This window comes from Macrobrachium nipponense, chromosome 4 (genome assembly GCF_015104395.2).
Source record: "Macrobrachium nipponense isolate FS-2020 chromosome 4, ASM1510439v2, whole genome shotgun sequence".
In the NCBI taxonomy this organism is placed as follows: domain Eukaryota; kingdom Metazoa; phylum Arthropoda; class Malacostraca; order Decapoda; family Palaemonidae; genus Macrobrachium; species Macrobrachium nipponense.
The window spans coordinates 137,687,403-137,707,930 of NC_061100.1; the positions used below are offsets into that span (position 1 = coordinate 137,687,403).

The 20,528-nt window shown below is 43.6% G+C and overlaps 1 pseudogene; it reads left to right on the forward strand.

Moving 5' to 3' along the window:
* Positions 1-20,528, forward strand: part of LOC135211217 (multiple inositol polyphosphate phosphatase 1-like) — a 64,626-nt pseudogene that overhangs the window by 14,218 nt on the left and 29,880 nt on the right.

A 20,528-nucleotide genomic window follows, 5' to 3' on the forward strand; every position in this document is an offset into this window, starting at 1 on the left:
TTGGGCAGGGTGCCCTCCAATGGTGCACTTTCTCTCAAACCCAAGTTAATCTGCAAGTAGAAGGCCACAGCAGTCAAACAGGCAAGAGGTGAATAAGAGTTAATGCCTTTAAGGAAGTGATGTGTGAGATGGAGGGCCGAATACGCATATAGGCTATTTAATTATGAATAAAATTTAATTTGTATTTAACGTTATTTCCTTCTGGTTCCGCAAATCTTACTTTACTTTTAATCGGAGATGGTGTATACTTATTACAATATATATATATATATATATATATATATATATATATATATATATATATATATATATATATATATATATATTAGCCATTTTACGCTGGCAATCACATACGCTATCCTCTCCCGATAGGGAGTGTTTCTTCTCAAGTTTGTCAATTACCATTAATGTTATCTATAGGATGCGAATACTGTACTAATGAAATTACAAGGCCACTACCAGGCAGGGAAACCATCAAAGCCGTCGTCAAAAAGGGTCTTTGTGGTTTGTGTCAGCTTAAATTTCAACTCGCCTTATTCCTGAACTTTTCATATTTTAGTATGAGCAGTTTTCTGTGCTGGCATAAACAGTTAATCTGTCATGAACAAAAACAGAATGCTTTGTTTTTTCTTACATGGAAGATCCCATTGTCACCTGGGATCTTTCTCTCACTGTGCCGCATGATCAGAAAAATGGATGGGTATTATTGTACTTTCACAACAGATCACGATAATGGAGTCGTCTACTACTTCATTCCTAACGCTCCTTAGCATGCTCAATTCAGTTTCAAAATCTCAAATTACTGTTATTTTCATTTGGCAATATGGGCACCTGGTCAATGCTGAAACGTGATTAAAATCAATAAGAAAATTGCAAATTACTTAATTTGGAAATGAGGATACATGGAAAATGCTGAAACGAATTGATATTTTATTCTTAATGTGACCAATTAAATGGGATTCTAGGATTCAGGCATTTCTTAACAGAGTAACCTAACTTCTTTGGTGAAAATGCGCAGCTTTTGTTACTTGAATTTTTTTTATGCAGTTTTGATTTTTTAGCCTTTTTTGAATGTTTTCGGCGTTCATTTCAGTAAGAAATTAGTCGTCTAAACCCTTTTATCCTACAATTATGTGGGACCGCCTGGTGGCCTAGGTTGTGGTGGTGGGCCCATGAAGTCCGAAGCCTTAAGCCAGGTGAAGGACCAGACACCAGACATCCTAGGTTAGGGTAAGGGATGTGTGGATGGGTCAGGTCGCAACTCTATTAACTTTAATTCATAGTGCCCTTGGTTACGTTGGCAAAGCCCCCGGCTAGGTACGACTTGGCGTCCTGGTTAGGTTAGGTTAAATTCCTCCATCGTTTTGTGTTTTCCTCCCCCAAAAAACCCTGCTGTGGTCCCCCTTAGTTGTAGGGCATAAGGGGTTGTCCAGTACATCCCAAAACTAATAACATCCTACGAAAATGAACCTCAGAAATGTTCAGTTCACCACTGTCCGTAAATCGTAAATACTTGCTAAAAGCAGTGATATTGATATTTATAATGTTTTAAAATTTAGAATTATGTAAGAAAGACTTATTTCCATCAGTCTTCCAGACAAAAATGCTTCCAGTATACATCCGCTTGAAATCAAATCCATAATGAATACAATGAACTTTTGCAGGCACATTCGTGGCCAGCAGTTCCACAGTTTGAAGGAAAAAATCAGTTGCCCCTAAAAAAAAAAAACTCCGGAGGCTATAGCCTTGCTATTTTTGGCATTTTTTTTTATTGCCTGTTACATTATTGTATTGTAAGCAAATTTCAGTATATTGCAGTTTCATATTCACCATCATGATTACCAAACGAATATGCAGCGCTACACCCAGTCTGAATGAAAATTCCAGTTGGCACGCTCGGTGTTTGCAACTCTGCTATATTACAAATTTCAACATATTTCAATTCTGCATTCATATTCTCGAATAATAGACCAACATATTACATTATAGCAGTTTGAAGGCAAACTCTGATTAGCTCCTGGAAGAACAACTTGCCTCCACAACATTTTTATTGCTAGCTAAGTGGGGAGAGAGAGAGAGAGAGAGAGAGAGAGAGAGAGAGAGAGAGAGAGAGAGAGAGAGAGAGACTATTTACATCCCATAAGCCTTGCAGTCTGACTTGAATGTAATCAGATAAAAAAAATATTTTATATTTTAGCTATGAAGAGATTGAAAAAGTTTCCATTAAAAAATCATTCCAAAATATGAAGCTGAAATGCAAAGTTAACTCTTAGAGAAATAAAACTCGTAGTTCTCTTAATATTCATTACCTAATTAATCTTGGTTTATTTGCACAAACTGCGATACCAGTTTTCGTGATTCATTTGTTCCTTCAATGTGAAATAACTGTCATTCCACAATGAATCTAATAAAGAATTGTAGTTTTTCTTTTCTTTATCTCATTCTGATACAACTTAATATTTTGATTAACCTACAAGTTTTTGTAGGTTAATCAGTATGTGAGATGTAAAAGTTAATAACACTTTTTGTACGATTGTATATTTGGGCCTACATTTTTCTGGTCACAAAACACATTACCATAATTTTAAAAAGTTGCTCTTATATAGTGTCTTCTATCTTATGTTTTGAATTTTGAAGATTTCTAGCTTAAGCTGTATTTTGCATGGCGTATTAGATATCAAAACATATTTACCTGGGGTATGAAAGTCAACTATCTTTTTATTAATTCAAGAAATTTTTATTTCAGAAAATTTGTGGAAACTGGGCAGGGTCCAAGAGGCATATTCTACTTTACTCATTCTGGTGCTCTCAATAAGGTAAAGTGGTAGATTTACTGAGTTCCCCGTAGGAAAATAGTGCCGTCAGTACCCCTCATGCGGTGCACTGTTGTCATTACCTAAGGTTCTTTGCAGTGTCTCTTCGACCCTAAGTAAGGGTCACATAAGAACAATAGATTGGGCACAACCATTTAACAAGCATTACGAGAGATGAAGCCATCGCCGCCATTTTGATGTAGGATAGAAACGCCAAACCGGACTCGGAGTAGTAGCAAATTTTAATGCGTGCTTATCAAATATTCCATGATCTAGCTTTCTTGGGATAAAATGTTGAAACATGACAAATGAACAACATAAGATATGAACGCTATCAGTATCATTCAAAACGTTGATACCTGCTTCATTTTATTTTTTACAGATAAAGAATGTTACAATGTTTATTTGAGTTTTGAATAGTGACTTGAGTTACTCTGCAATGAATTTTTTCTTATTTTCAAGGCAGAGACGGCACCAAAGCGATAAAATTGCACCTAAAGAGTTAAATCTTTTGAATTGCATTGAAAAAATAGCTTGTGTATTTTGGCTAATATAGCAGTTAATAACAGAGTTTATTACATAATGGCCTACTACCACTCCGCGCCGGGATGGTGCTTAGCGTTGCATTGGCTTTTTAAACATTTATAAACCAATCATAGTAGTCGCATCACAGCATTAATCATAAATAAAACCTTGAAACAGTTAGTGAAGTAGCAGATTCGTTGTGAAAAGAGAACTATTATTTAAAATCATAAAATCAAATTAAAAGGAAAACACATTGTTTGTCCTTATTTTAGTGACTATTGCACAATTTCAAAGCTCAGTGGCTGCATCATTAATTCAAATAAAACGAGATTTTAATTCATTGATGCATTAATAATAATTTCGTTCTTCCAGCAGCCATGAATAAAAATTTCGTTATTAATTCTAACACTGAACAACTAACAAATAAATAACTAAGCATAAACTTTAAAATACACTAGATACACTTTTAACTAAAAACAGCCGACATTATCCATTCCTGATTTGAACTATCTTTTTTTTTAACTTGATAATGTAATGGAACCTGCCTTTGAGCTCGGAAATTGTACAATAGTCGCTAGATTAATGACAGACTGTTGCTGAATTGAAAAGCGGTATACGTAACTATTGGATGTCAAGGTGGGACAAGAGATACACGGTGGTGGAGGCGTGTCGTTTATTGCTTCCTCAATTACATAATGACTCCAGTTTGCCGTCTACAACCGGCACACTAACTTGGCGCCTGCTCGCCATGGGAAAACGTATCTTACCAATGCAGGTACTCCATCATCCCCCCCCCCCCCCCCCCCCCCCGAGATTAATACATGGGTATACATGGATAAGCAATAAGAACAATACATGGATATACATGGATTAAATTGGATGCATGTGCCAGAGTATTGGGACAGATCCAACAAAAAAAATAAATAAATAAAAAGATGCTGCTGTAATGTATGTGATTACACATAAGAAGGGTGTATGACAGTCAAAGACGTCATATGTAGTCATTCATCCAAGCTGGCCTCCTGGCGTGACGTGATGGGCGTGACTCCCGCACTGCTTGCGGGCTGGGCATAGGGTGGCTGACTGGTGGCTGCTTGGGCGTGGGAGGGGCTGGATGCGTGGCAGGTGTGGCCCGCCCTGGCTGGGGCCCCGATGATGTGAGTCGCAGGTGCTTCCTGTTACAGAGGGAGAGGCGCCCGCTGCCGTTCAGTCTGACTAGGTATTATCGGAATGGGAGCATTTCCGCCATGGTACCGGTACGGTCCCACAGCTTGGTGGCTTGATTTTGCACTCGCACTTGGGAGCCCGGGTTGATGACGGGAAGCGTTCTGGAGGGTCCGTTCTCGGTGAGGGCAGCACCGTTGTCAGCCATCTGACGTTCTCTATGCCAGAGGGTTGCCCCCCAGTGTTTGTCTACCGTGAGGTGCCAGCGGGCCGTAGGTACGCCGTCTCGGAGCTGCCTGCCTGCTGCCATCTGGGCGGGTGACTTATTCATTCCGTGTGTTGAGGTACTGTAGCATAGCCAAAAAGGACTTGTCCGTGTTAAGGTTGCTGCCGCTGCCCGTGTTGGCCATTATTATCCGCTTCCCAACCTTGACTGCAGCCTCTGCCCTACTGTTGGACTGTGGGTACTGGGCAGATGATAGTCGCACGGACACGCCCCATAACTTGAAAAATTCACCCATATCCTCGCTTGCCAGATTAGTGCCACCGTCCGTGGAGATTTGCTCCGGGGCCCCCCACCTGGCGAAGTAGCGATGTAGCTGGGTCTTGATGTGAGAGGAGGAGGTACCGTGGGGGAAGTGGGCCAACTCCAGCCAACCTGTGAGCCTATCTGCGTAGGCCATGTACATGTGTCTGTCGTGCTGGAACATATCCGCTACCGTCATCTGGAAGGGGTACTCGGGGGGGCGGCGTGATGATGAATTCCTCCGCAGCCTGGGATGGTGCATGAACGTCGCATTCTTCCCACAAGGAGCGGCGATACTGCAGGTCCCCCTCAAGTCCAGGCCAGTATACCGTCTGGCACGCTTGTCGTTGCATAGAGTCCAGGCCTTGGTGCCCCGTGTGTAGGTTAGTAGCCACCTGCTGATGAAGAGGCTCTGGGATAACTAGGCGGACGTTGCCCTGTTCGAATGTGTATGTCACTAAGTCTTGGACGACGGCCAGCCTCCCCCTGACACCATAGAAGGGCCGAAGGCATGCAACTTCCTGGGACTTCCTGTCGGCCCAGTCCCTGGCCAGGACCCTGGCCATGAGCAGCTGATGCACGGGGTCGCTGACGGCAGCATGTCTGACACTCGCCTCGTCCACAACGCAGCTGTCGTGCTCTATTGCTGTCACGGGCGGGATTTTCCCTCACCACGACATTAAGATACGGAATAAAACTACTATTTGTAAACATATACACTTTTGTCAGTCTTCTTGCCTGGAGACACGGGTTCGGAGAATGGTACTGTCATAGTTGACACGGTGGGTATGAAGACTAACGTTTACGCTGCCTGGAAAATAGGGTAGGCCTGTCCTACCTGCTATTACATGATATTCCTTGTGTGTATGGGTCTTACTACTGATGAGGCCAGGTGATGTCTTCCCACTGGGAGGCAGTTGAAATGTTGATTTCCATTTTAGGGGTATTGAAGAAAATTCCTGGTATTCAGCTTGTTTCTTTATTACTCATTACATCATGCCAAATTTCTCCCAGACCTAGTCTCCTGGACTTGATTAATTTACCTAGTCTTCAGAACTCCTGGACTAGATCTCTGGACTAGATCCCCTGGACTAGATCCCTTGCAAGGGATAGATAACAATTTGCATTATTAATTTGGTAAAATAGCCAAATTGAAGGCGGGACCCATTGCGTCCTTTTCACACGAGAGCATTCGTGATTCTTACATGTGTCTTTTAGTGTTACCAAAATGCAGACGAAAGATTCAGGGCAGCGTTCCCATACTCAGAGCGGAAGAAAAACAAAACAAGGGACTGGCTACACTGCCACGCACTTGTCCACAACAGAAACGAAAACATTTCACAGTTCAATCACTTTTACAACAGCAGTGTAAAGATATTATAGGAGGATGATGAATCAATTCCTAAATAAATCACTAATAATTAAAGGAATATTTTTCCCATTACATTGCTGCTAAGACAGCGGCTGCTACGGCGTCGGTGAGGTCCTCGTCGAGGTCCACGTCGTGGGTGCTGGGATCGGCTTTCAGGGCGGGGTATCGTGACAGGAAGTCTGCCGCACTGTTACGCTTCCCCGGCAGATACTTGACCCTGAAGCGGTTCTCTCCTTCAGCCTGAAGAGACAGGGGTTGGAGATATCCGTAAGGGCCCGATCCCCCAGCAACTTGGTGAATGGGCGGTGGTCTGTCACGACGGTGAGGTTGAGGCACCCCACCAGGAACAGCCTCGCCTTCTGGAGACACCAGGATACTGCGAGGGCTTCCCCCTCCATGGTGGCGTAGCCAGCTTCGGTGGCGGTGAGATGGCGGCTGTCGCATAGCGCCAGGCGCCACGTGCCCGTGCAGCAGAAGGGTGTGGCGGCAGAGCTGCACACGCAATACTGCTGAAGGATAACAAACCCTATGCCCTCTTTGCTCCAGTCGGTGATCGCTGCTGTGGGGCGGCTCCTGTTGTAGTAGGCCAACCCGTCCTTTGCTAATTGGCAGATTGTCTCCTGGGCTTGATGGAATTTGGTGCGGAGCCTCGTCCCAGTACACTAACTTCCCTGTTGGCTTTTTGAGGAGCTCCCTGAATGTGTCCATGATGGGGGCTGTTACAAGGAAGGGTGCCAGCTGGTTGACGAATCCGTACCACGCCCTTATGTCGGTGATAGAGGGCTGACACGGCATCGGGAAGTTGGCATCGGGAAGTTCTTGATGGCTGCCAAACATTCCTCTGTTGGCTTGTAGGCCTCCCAGCCCAAGTTGAAGCCCACAAAGTCCACTTCTCTTCTTGCGAACTGGAATTTCTCCGGCTTCAGGGTGACGCCCTTAGCTGCGCATGTTTTGAGGAAGTCGTAGGCGTGCCAGAAAGCCCCTTCAATGCTGTCGTCATAGAGCAGGGTGTCGTCCACGCACTTGTGTTTCCTCTGGATGTCCTGGATGGCGTCGTCGAATCGACGAGTATACGCATCGCCGGCGGAGCAGTGTCCCATGGGGGTACGCCGGTAACAAAATCTCCCCCAGGGGGTGATGAATGTGGTCAGGTCGCTACTTTCCTCGTCTAGCTCCACCTGGTGGTATCCCCAGTATGCGTCCGCCACGGTCTTGAATGTGTGCTTGGGTACCCCGGACACCATGTCGAATGGGGCTGGAGTGTGGTGTGTCTCCCGCAGGCAGGATGCATTGAGGTGCTGGTAGTCAACTGTACAGCGTGGCTGTCCTGACTTCTTGGCGACGACCACCATACGAGCACACCACTCAGTCGGCTGCCAGCAGGTACCGGTTCTATGACGCCACTGCGACGTCCTCTTCGAGCTTTCACTTCCTCTTCCCAGTGTTTTGGCACCGATGATGGGGTGTGGCATGCGTAGGGTGTGGCTCCTGGGAGCAGGTGGATGTGGTGCGGTTCCCCCTGCATCACTGGCAGTGGCTTTCTGGCTGTGTTAAACGTCGTCGTGGCGAAATGTCGCAGGAGCCAGGCTTCCAGTCTGGCCGCATGCTCCTCCTGATGCGGCCCATCGGGCCACACCATCGAACAAGCTCACGTGTGCCACCGTGGGGGAGGGGTGGGGGAACTCCTTGGGTACCAGCTTCAAGTCCCTGCAGGCGTTCAGCTTGCAAGGTGACGTGGCACACAGCGGATCCAAGGCACTTCAGGGGGAGGTTTGCCACATCCCACAAGCCGGCACGGGGTGTAAGGGCTGCTGGGCGGACTTGGAGGCGCGACAGCAGGGAGGGGCCCGCCACACATACCTGTGCCCCGGTGTCTGCCACGGCAGAGACAGGCGCTTGTACTCCTGTGGCGGTGTGGACGACTGTTACCTCCACTACTGGGTGGCGGGTGAGGTTTGCGCCCGCTACAAGCACAGCACTAGACACGTCTGTCGGGGATTCTGCCGTTTTTGCATGGGACTTCCTGCAGCATTTTTGATAGTGGCACGGCTTGTGGCATCCGTTGCCTACGGCAGACTTCGCGGGGCATGAGGCTCTGCCGGGGGCGTGGCGGCCGCCGCAGTTCCCACAGGGAGGGGGTGGGTGGCCCCTACCTGTACCAGAGACAGTTGCATTCAGATGATCTGCCTCGGATATCTCGCTGCCAGCCGCAAGAGTAGTTTCCCGCCAATTGCATTGGCACTCAGCGGCGTCAACACGGGCCGCCTCGTAAGCACAGCACCTGGCCCTAAGGACGCTAACACTATTAATGTCATTGCTACATTGGTACACATGACAACGCATAGCCTCATCACTTAGGCCCACCGTTAACTTAGGTAATAACATATATTCAGCTAGATTACACTGACACTGAGGGCACTGGAAATTGCAATCGGTGGCCTTTAGGGAACACTTTAAAAAATAATCGCTAACGCTTTTGCCTGGGCCTTGTATCGCATTGAAAAACTCTGACCATAACACAGCGCGGCTTGTAGAGCGTAACACAATATCGCGAATAAAATCCATGACTTCCGTAGTGGTGAGGTTACTCCATTCCTGTGAGGTGAATCTGGCGTCCAGCGCTTGTTGCAGAGGGGGCATGCAGTATAGCCTGATGTGGTGGACGACCTTGTGCGGCGGTACTCTACATAATTCGATCCAACATTCCATCAACCTTCTCCAGGATCTGAACGCGGCAGGCTTCAGCTCAATTTCGCGCTTCTCCAGGGCTGCAGACGAAGGGACACAAGGTGCAGGGGTAGCATGTGTCGTAATCCGGTCGCGGAGGGAGTTGATCATTTGTTGCTGTGCTGCCACGGCCTGCCTGGCTTCTTGCAGGGCAGGAAGAAGCCCGCGGGGGACGACAGGGCGTGCGGCCCTTGGGGTGGACTGCGCTGAGCGACGCTGGAAGGGCATGGTGAGAGTCACGTTGGTCCTTAAGAATCACTGTGCCATATTGGATGTCAAGGTGGGACAAGAGATACACGGTGGTGGAGGCGTGTGGTTTATTGCGTCCTCAATTACATAATGACTCCAGTTGCCGTCTACAACCTGCACACTTACTTGGTGCCTGCTCGCCATGGGAAAACGTATCTTACCAATGCAGGTACTCCATCAGTAACCTAACGTGTCGTGAAAAATTAGTGCACAATTTTCCGAGACGTATTTCCCACCCATCCATCCATTTCCCGCTTTTCAATGTGAGGCAAATTTCCACGTATCAGCGGTCTAGCGGCTAAAGCTAAATGGTTCTTTTTTGACAGTTAGCATTTATCAGTCATCGCCTCTCCTCTCACATGGATTAATAACAGAATTCTTGTTGTCTTGTAAATTATATAAGAAACAGAGGAATGCTTTCTTTTTGAAGAAAGCAAGCTATCCGTAAAACTGACTAAACCTGATCCGCTCGGGTATAAAAGCAGGCCACCCCAAGAGCTCACCCTCTTGCTTCTAATTAACCCCTTAATGTATATCAGGTAGCAACTCTTCCGGGTCTTGTAGCCAGACCGCCCGATACGTGGCAATTCTGCTTACATTGAAAAGCGGGAAATGGATGGATGGGTGGGAAATATGTCTCGGAAAATTTGTGCACTAATTTTACGTTACATTCTCCACCCTCCAAAAGGGGGGAGGCAAAGAAAGCAGGCAATATGGCAGTCGGACAGAGTAAGCAGACATGGGCAAACGGGTCGTCGAATCCTAGGCTCGTGTGCAGCACTACAGCATGGTTCTAGCTTTCAACAGTAAACAGGCGCGATATGGAGTGATCACTCAAAAAGGGAAGGGCACAAATCAATAATCAAAAGAGAATCAAAAGCAATGCACAAATTGTAACTCTCAAGGTAATAATTGCAATAAATGGCTCAGCAAAATTCAATCAATGTCAATTCACCATAACATACTGCAGAGCAACACAGACCATCTAATGGCAACAGGATCACATCAAAATGCAATTTGAATAACATCATGGCATCAATAGACAAACAGTGCAGTGCACATCATGGTGACTGCACTCATGCAAAGGCAATGCAAGCATATATCTCAGTTTGTCAACATTAACATATCTCAAAGCATCAATAGAAGAATCAACTCAACATCAATACTCAAGCATAGCTTGATCAGTGATAAATGCAAAATCATGAAATAAAGTGAAGATTCTTCTTCAAGGAACTTGCAACTCACTCAGTGCTTGTCACAGAGCATACTCATATCAAGGCCATCATCAATGGCAGAAAATTTAATGATAAACTGATGCAATTAGGCATAGGTGATTTAGCAATCATAAAAGTTGGAAATATGTCACGAGACCAGCCAATTAAGGCAAGAATAGTAACAGATCACTTACACAATAAGATCGTTACGATCTACAAATTCAAAGGTTCGTTGTTGCAACAGAGATGCCAAAAAAAAACACTTATACAAGGGTTTCACATGGTGGGAGCTCTTCCCGTGCAATGCAAGTTACAAAATGTACAATGTTCACAATTCAACACATATGCAAGTCGTTCTGTTGAGTTCGTCATGGACCGCAGGGTCAGCTCTCATGCAACTACTCATCAGAAATCGGGGTATAGAGAACAGTCTCAGCCCTAATTCCTTCAGAACTCTTTTTCAATGTGCACACTTTCAGAATTCACCTTTTTACTTTCAACAAATACATACACTACACTAAATCAGATCGTTTCTTACCCATTCCGACATCCTTTTTCTCTGTTCCTATGCAGCCTTCCTTTTCAGTTGGATACCTGCATCACGTACTGTCTCACTCATTTCCCTCCTAACACTACTTACGTCATGACCACTTTCTTCAAGTTCATCAGTCCGTCGATTCACTTCATCATAAACGTCTATCTCTGGCTCACCATTACTTACGTTTTCTTCACTCTTGTCATCCTGGACATCATCTTCTCATCAATCGTCGTCATGGGCGTTCATCTCAAGTGGGATGATATGTTGTGTTGCATGCAGATGTTCCTCTCCCTCAAAGAAGACTTTTAGGGACCTGTCGACTCCTTTTTCATCAGGATAAAGCTCGAGGATTCTGCCGAGGGGCCACTGACTGCATTTGCGCTGGTCTGCTTTCACCAGCACGATGCCACCTACACATAGCGCAGTCGGGGCGGGGGGACCTCTCGCAGGTCGTGACGCTCTTGCAGAGATTTCAGGTAGCCTTCCCTCCAGTACCTTTTAAAGCGACTGAGGGTCTCTGTCAACATGAAATATTGATGACGGAGCTGACGTGTCGTCAGTGTCATATGCATATCCTCATGAGGAACCACAGGCAGCAGTAAGTGAACAACATCTCCATGGATGAGGTGCGATGGTGTGAGGGCTTCATCCTCATGCATGTCACCCGAGTACATCAAGGGGCGGTTGTTGACCACAGCTTCTGCTTCTTTGATTAGGGTTCGGAGTTGTTCCTCGGTGAACATATTCCATCGTAGTGAGCGTCCTCTTGACAACCCCAATCAGCCTTTTAAAAAATCCTCCCTTCCAGGGAGATAGGGGAGTTTGAAAAACCCACTTGATTCCCATTCAGTGCAGGAATTCTCCGGTAACATCCTTGTCATACACCTCTTGGAGAAAAGTGCTTGCGGCCCTGAAGGTCATAGCATTATCACTGTAGACGGTTGAAGGAGCACCATGGGTGGCTGCGAAGCGTCGAAGCTGCAGAATGAATTTATTGGTGTCCAGGCCACTGCAGCAATTGAGATATACTGCATGGCTGGCCAAGCAGGTGATGATGAGAATGTGCCCCACTCCTCCTTCTATAGGTATGGGGCCCGTGTGGTCTACTCCTACCTTCTCGAAGGGACATATCATGAGTGCTCTGTTGGTAGGGAGGGTTGGAGGTGGTGGTTGTTGGAGAAGAGGTCTGAAGACTAACATGCATACCCTACATCTCCCCACTACTCTCTTGGCAGTAGCCCTCAATCCTGGGCTCCAACATTCCTGCCGAAAAAGAGCTATCAGAACATTAACCCCACAATGCATTTGAGTTACATTGAGATGGGTGAGATACAATGATACTAAAGTACCTTTGGAGGGCAGCAATACTAATTCATTCTTTGTATTAGTAACATTAACTAATCTATTTTGTGTGAAAATTGCGCATGACTAGGTTTAATAGTTTTACAAAATTATTAATGTGAGTGGGCATAGGCACGCCCCTCTCTAACTTACTACACACTGTAAAGGTGGTGTCTCTGTTCTAAGTAAACTAATTTCAAGAAAGGGTCTGCTTGGCAGTTCACAATTTTCAATACCAAAGACAATTTTCATAGGTCGTGTGAAATCTACGTTACTCCCCTGCAATTTCCACAGTTCAGTGGGCGGAGTCAAAGTTCCTTCTTCCCTGAGCTCCCTCAGGGTGGCCTTGATCACATTTTGTTGGATTGGAGTTTCTCCCTCTTTGACACATGGTTCAGGGGTGCCCTCACTGCATAGAAAGGGCGGTCCTTCATGCCACAGTCAGTTGACTTTCAAATCGTGCAATGTTGAACCTCTGGTCAAGATGTCAGCAGGATTCTGCTTCGTCAGGACATCAACTCGATGCCACACTCCTGTTGGATCGAAACAATCTCCCCCACTCTATCAGAAATTAACATGTTTTTACTTCCCGTGCAGCTAGCTACCCAGGCAATAGCTACCTTGCTATCAGTCCAGTGCCTACAGTGGTAAAGCTAAACAACTTAACAAAGATGCTTTCCCAATCTAAATCCTAACCATAATGCTAATAATTCTAACTTTGGAATTGTCAGTTTTGCTTGCGTGTAAGGTGTGACTTGCATTTTGGAAGTTGAGAGACTAACATGTTCGGATCTCTGCCTGACACAGGCTACAGCGCCATAAGCTTTGCCCAACGCATCAGTAAACAGATGCAATTCGCTACCTTTATGCACAATTCCCCTCCCAAACTTACATGTGTGAACATTGTTGAATTCAGCCAGTAGTTTGCTAGCTTCTAGTTGGTGACCATCTGACAGCACATCATCCCAGCCTACCCTGGCTTCCCACAATTCTTGAAGGAGAATTTTTCCCCGCACAAAAAGGGGAATGACTAGCCCTAAGGGGTCAAAATTGGCTACCAAAAGGGACAGTAGCTTGCATTTGGTAGATGATTGGAACCACTTCTACAGCTCTGGACATTCTTAGGCCTTAAACTCAACTTATTGTCCCTTCTATCCCTACTTATTCCCAAAGCATTGACTTCATCGAGTTCCTTGCAACCAATCTGCTGATCAAACTCCCTACAATTACTTGCCCACCCTGTCAAAGGCATGTGGGCCTCATCTATCAAAGATTTGACCTGGCAATAATCTCTTTCCATTATTTCCCTGGCTACAAATGTCTACAGATGATCATTGACATAGAAGGATTTGATTATATCTTCCCGCCCCGGCTCGTGGAGATGGGTTGGAGCACTTGTTGCAAATGATAAGGACTACTGGTTATGCCAAGAACCACAACATTAAAGGTGTACATGGCTGCTCGTTTTGGCTTGCGTTGCCACAAAAAACTTGCATATTCAGTATCATCGGGATGTAGCAATACTCTGTAGAAAGCTTTTGATATGTCCGATTCTAATGCATAGGGATCGTGTCGAAACTTAAGGAGCAAATCATATAGCATTTCAACTAAGTTGGGACCTGGATAAAGGCAACCATTCAATGACAGTTGTCCCTTCACTTTGAGGATGTGTTGAACACGATTTATAAAGGAGTCGTGAGACTTTGCTTCTTAACCCCAAAGTGGGGCAAGTAATATCCCTCAATCTTTAAATCAGTGACTTCACTTCAGAAATGAACCCAGCATTGAGAGACGTCTGAAGAACATTCTCATAGTCTTTTCGGTACTCAGGATCTTTCAGAAATTGCATTTTTAACGCGTTCAATTAAACGAATGCATTATGATAATTCGAATCTGGGCGTTCTGACCTGTGGAACGGTAAGCTTACTTTGTACCCTCGTTTGGTACTTATAATGCTACTCTGGACTTTATTTATAGCAGCATGTTCTGAGGTGGTGTACTGTTTGTGCGGAGCGATTCCTATGGTATCCATTCTCCACCACATATCAATATCGATTTCTGGGGTGGCTTGACAAACTCGTAAATGGTAAACAACAGATGCGTTTATCCCTCCCAGGGCCCACTGTGGTACGTGACCATATGGCGTTATGCAGATATGCATCACAAACAAACTCACTCCATCAATCTTGTCTATACCAAGGATGAACAAGCTAAAATAATCTGCCCCAACCAGGATATTAATGTTAGTAAGAAGATCGCTATTAATTTTATCATCGGCTATAGTGCAACCTTTGCACTGCAAATACACTTTTATGTTAGAAAGGCCAACATTATGAATGGGAGTGTTTACATCATCATGGACAACAAGTTTAATGCGGATTACTCTGACACCTATGTGTATCCTACATTAAACGACATCGTACTCGCCTTGTACAATCTGCGAGCCGAACGGTGCAATATTCAACGAAGCGCGTTTAAAACTAGTAACCCTAACTTCTTCGCAAGCCAACTCGAGATGAAACTGCGTTGGCTACTGGGATCCAAAAATACTCTGGTGGAAAGGGGTTTCCTACGTGAATACATGGTAGCTGTAATGGTTGACAATAAGGTAGCCAGCAACTCGGTCGAAGGCTCGTCCTTGACCATCTATGCAGTTACACAGTTTCTCATCTTTGGCTTTTGGCTGCATTTTTTTACTTATCTTTTGGTTGGTGCCTGTGTTCTTCACAGGCAGCAAGACTACTTGTGATATTTTTGAGAAGGACTGATAACTGGGGTTGCTGGTGGGCACGACGGATCTGGATTGCGAACTGTCTTTCTCACAAATCAAACTGTGATGTCGTCCATCACATAACATACAATTACACTTTATGTTACATTGCCTACTGGCGTGACTGGACGCTAGGCGTTGAAACATTTCTTATTCAAAATTAACTGATGTTTTTTAGCCGCCATGGTAGAGTACTTTACACAAAGAGACGTGGAGAGATTGCCGTTACAGAATGGGTAAGCGGTTGCGCAGTTACCACTCGCTTTGGACCCCTTCTTACGGGTGGTTGAAAATTCCTCTTCCCTCCGCAACGCATCATCCTCCATTGAACTTATAGTGAAATCCAGCTCTTCAAACAACTCGTTCAATGAAAAATCACATTTATACAGATAATCAACTACCTTGGAATAGACTTGTTCTTGCGACAACTTCTGGGTGATAAGACTTAATAACATACCGTGATCTAATGGGGCTCTGCTCAAACATTTGATTTGTTAGATTGAAACAGTTAGTTCTATGCGGAAATTCTTGAGGTCAACATAATTGCACTTAGGGACAAAAAGTGTCTGCTGCTGGTTGCTGTAATACTTCTCAAGCAAATCGCGGGCAACTTGGTAATTTGCAGTTGTTACGCTCAAGATTGAACGACCTTGAGCGGCTCTCCTTCTAATGAACCTAACGAATAGGTATACTAAGCAACATCATCTAGATCAGATCTCCTATGCACATGGGCATCAAAAAGTTCAGTGAATGTGGCAAATTCACTTTTTTCGCCTTTAAATGTGGGTAGGGGTAGCTCTTTGATATGTGGTAAACATGTTGTTGGCTGCGTTACGCTAGTCAACATGCTGATATGACTCAATAACAAGGTTACAACTTGGCCTGCATCTTCCAGGACATTAATAACTTTACTCTCGTGTGATGACTCTAATTTGACTGTGTGTGACGCATACAACATTCGTAACTGTTTCTCGTCTGATTGAATTCTGTCTAACAAATTCTGATAAACATTCACAGTTAAGGAGTTTACAAGATTCGTATTGGCACGACTGATCGTGGTGGTCAAAAGGCCTACAAGGGACTCGATTTGCATTATGGAGGCGGCCGTCATTTTGAGTTTCTCTATAAATTCCAAATGTTACAAAGGAAATTAGGTCACCCTTCACGTTATGTTAATGATTTCCCAATTGCTTTTTCTGCCTGCTCGCGGGAGATTAATCTAACACAAAGAAATATGGCTGAACATACGTTTCACGCATGAACAACACAATGGTTATACTAGCCTTGCACTGGCACAGGATCTTGCATCTAAATAGCCCCTAATGTGGGCAAAGAACAAAACTAGGCTCTGTTGCAGAGCTCCTAGCCTACAGTAACCTTTGTGTTTTCATCACACGGAAGGCATGAGGGTAGTTGCAAATGACCCAAACCTAAAACGTTGAATACCATAATCGAGCTGCCATTGCTCGGGGCCTGGATCCTTAGGGCTATCCGATTCAAAGAAAGACCAAAATGTCACAAATGTTATAGCGACTGTTTTTTAGGTTCGTGCCAAATGGAGGAAGGGGACAGGTTCCAGCCTGTGCACAGGGACAACTCGAAAGGTAAACATGGAGGATTTTAACAATTTTATTGCGAAACTAAAATTTATCAGTGTTAACAGAAAGACAAAATATTAATGCGTGAACTTGGGTGTCACAGCACCCCAAATTTAGAAGAAATTAACGTGGCCACGCAACTACTCAAAAACATAAAAATCACTTAAATGAAATTGCACTTTCATTAAAACAAATAGGGACACATACCCAAAAGTTGATTAAACAAAGTGAGTAAAGGTTAACATCAATTAGCCCAACGATGGCTACAGGAAAGAACGCTTACTTACTGTACATAATGTTGGACATTCGCACCTCCCTCACGGCCAAGCTCACACCCGTACACTAAGTACAAGACCCGGAAGAGTTGCTACCTGATCTAGTTAATTTGAAGCAAGAGGGTGAGCCCTTGGCTCAGCCTGGTTTTATATCCGAGCGGATCAGGTTAGTCAATTTTACCCAGAATCTGTTCTCTTTAAAAAGAAAGCATTCTTCTGTTTCTTATATAATTTACAAGACAACAAGAATTCTGTTATTAATTGTTACGAACCGAGAGAGGTCCGCTCCAAGTTCGTTATAATGATAAACAAAAAGAATTCAACACCAACACTTGAAACTGGGGATATGAATATAGAAAGAAACACTAACACAACAAAGGTTTATTTACAAGTTTACTTACAAAGATAAATGCAGAATGGTGTCTCCTATTTACAATAAAAAGGCAAAATCTTACAATGCGTGAACTGGGGAAGAAGTGAGGTAATTCAAATACTTGCTGGCCAGTTTTGCAACTTGAAGCGATGGCTTCACAAAAGGAGAACTATACTTCTGACGTCTTCTTGACACCATATTGCAGAAAACAATGCCTATTCTTGATACTTGAAGGGCAGGAACTCCTCAATACCTCTTGCAGAACGTTTCTCCTCTGAAGTTTTGCTCTATGTCGAAATGCCTCGGTCGTCCACTCCCAGATGACTTGACCAGAAACCGATCAAACTCACGAGCACCTTTTTCCCTCTGATCCTTCGTCGGTTTCTTCTTCTCTTATCTCTCTTGGTGATCTCTCACGGATGATCTCTGACTGATAATCTGATCTGTGGCTCTTACTGATGATCTGCCTCTTCCTACTTCGTCAGTCGTATTTATACGGCAATCTGGGGGCGGGGCTACCAGCGAGTCACAGGCTCCCGAGATTACCGGAACTTCTTAGAAGAATCTAGACGATGTATTGCATCAGAAATCGCGGAGTTTCTCACGACACTTCGGTGCCTGTTGCATTCCCCAACACGCTCAACGATTCTAGAACCATCAAGAAAACAGGCACCTCCAACACAGGCGCGAATGCCTTCGTGCTGTAGAGTTTCTTGAAGATGCGTTTTCCTTTCCTTTAACTCGTAATTTTTTGCTATGAAGCAATTACCATTACAAGTCCCCCCAAGAAAGAGAAAAAAATGAAATCAACTGATTTTTTTTTTCTAAAGAGAAACAAGAATTAAACAGCAGGGGAACAATTCTGCATAAAGCTTTAACACTTTTCCATTCACTCACCCAATTGTGTGCCAAAACAGAAAACGCTCATTAGGCTACTCATTCTGAAAACTCTAGAGAGGTTATTAGCTATCACATTATCCTTTCCTCTTTTTCGTTTTCTGAACTCTAATTAAAACTTTGAAATACTAAAACGCCTCTTGCATTTTCTCAAAACTAATTTCTCTCAGTAACACAATTACACATAGAACACTGGCGGTGGCCATGGTACAGGGCGTTCTTTATAATTCTGAAGCAAGTTTACATTCATTGCCTTTGCTCTAATCTTACCCACATTAATTCTATAATGTATATTCCCACTCTCCTCTAACACTGAAAAAGGACCTTTGAACTTATAAGGTAAAGCGGAACCTTCTTTCTGGACTAGTACTAAAACTTTATCTCTTACACGGAAATTTATCTCTTTCACTCTAAGATCATGTTTCCGTTTAGTCCCCCCTTGACTCCCGTTCTCCTTCGCTAATTGCCAAACATCTCTTAAATTGTTTTTATAATACTCTAGATTAGTTGTGTAATCTTCTCTACCCTTACTTACAGACAAAGGTCCGACTATATCAATAACTACATTCTCAAAAGTTTCGCCTACTGAAGGAATATTACACAACTGAGCTCTGGGAACTACTTGGTTCGGTTTCCTGGCAATTTGACATTCATGACAGCTTAAAACATACCTCTTTACATCATTTTTCATTTTAGGCCAAAAGTACGCCCTAATACACTTGAAAGTTTTATTTACTCCTAAATGTCCTTGCTCATCATGTGCTAACTTCAAAACTAGCTCACGAAACTTCCTAAAAACCACCAATTGTTCAGTGATTTCCCCTTTACTACCTGACTTAGGATGAACATAACGACACAAAACTTCGTCCTTTACACAAAAAGTTTCCTTACACACATCATCGAGATCATCATCCAGCTCACATTAAAAAATTCGGGATAGTGTCTCATCCACTCTCTGCAACTTGACTAGCTCATCCTTATCCAAATGGTTAGCGCCTAATTCATCACCGTAACTAGTACTAGATACCGGTACATTTACTACGTTACCCTCGTTTTTCATTTTCTTTTGATTGTATAATCTTTTGTTCTGCATTTTCTATCTTACTTTTTAGTTCTATAACTTTCCATGCATTTTTTTCTTTTGAAAGACCTTTTTTCCACTTTCTGATTTTCTGGAACAAGATCCTGCTGTCTCTTGGTATGCATGACTGATGTTTACTTTTCTTCTTCGGTATATATTTATCCACTATTTTCTCTAATATTTTATATAATATCTCCGTATTTACCCTTATGTCATCGCTTACGAAAATGTTATCCCAATCTTTGTTTAATTCTTCATTTATTTCTGACCATTTTATATTTTTACTGTAGAAGTTATATTTTCCATATCCTTCCCACTTTTTCATTTCTTGCTTATCTCTGTTTTCACTTGCTTTGGAATGGACTGTTAATTCTATGACATTATGGTCTGAAATACTCGCATTATAAACGATTATTTCTTTAACATAATTCACCTCGTTCACAAATACTAGGTCTAAAGTATTTTCCTTTCTTGTTGACAGGTGATTTATTTGTTGAATGTTGTATTCTAGTAGCATATCTAATAGCTTTTCGAATTGCCTCTTATCTTCTGCACTACTATTACTCTCTTTTTTATATGTATAAATACAACCACAATCTCCTATTCGTTCTTTCCAGTCTAAGAAAGGAAAGTTAAAGTCTCCAGAGAGGAGAATAGTCCAGTCCTTGTGATTTCTACATATAGCATCCAATTTTTCTATCATTATGTCAAACTCTTTAGTATTAGGGGGTCTATATATTACTATGTTCATTAATTTTTCAGATTCAAATTCTACAGCTATTAGTTCACATTCTGAGTTACTATATTTCTCATATATTTTTCTTTGTGTGTTGTCCTTCCCATATATTGCGGTTCCCCCTTGATTCCTATTTTTTCTATCTGATCTATAAGTTTGGAACCCTTTTATTTAATCGTCATTCCCAGTATCTTGGGAATACCAAGAGAAAGAGAGAGAAAAGAAGAAAGAATAAAAGAGAGAGAGAGAAAGAGAGGAAAAGAAGCTAGGACTGGAAGGGAGGGGTGGGACCTCCCTTCCTGCCCTGTGCCTCTTCTCCTCTTTCTGCC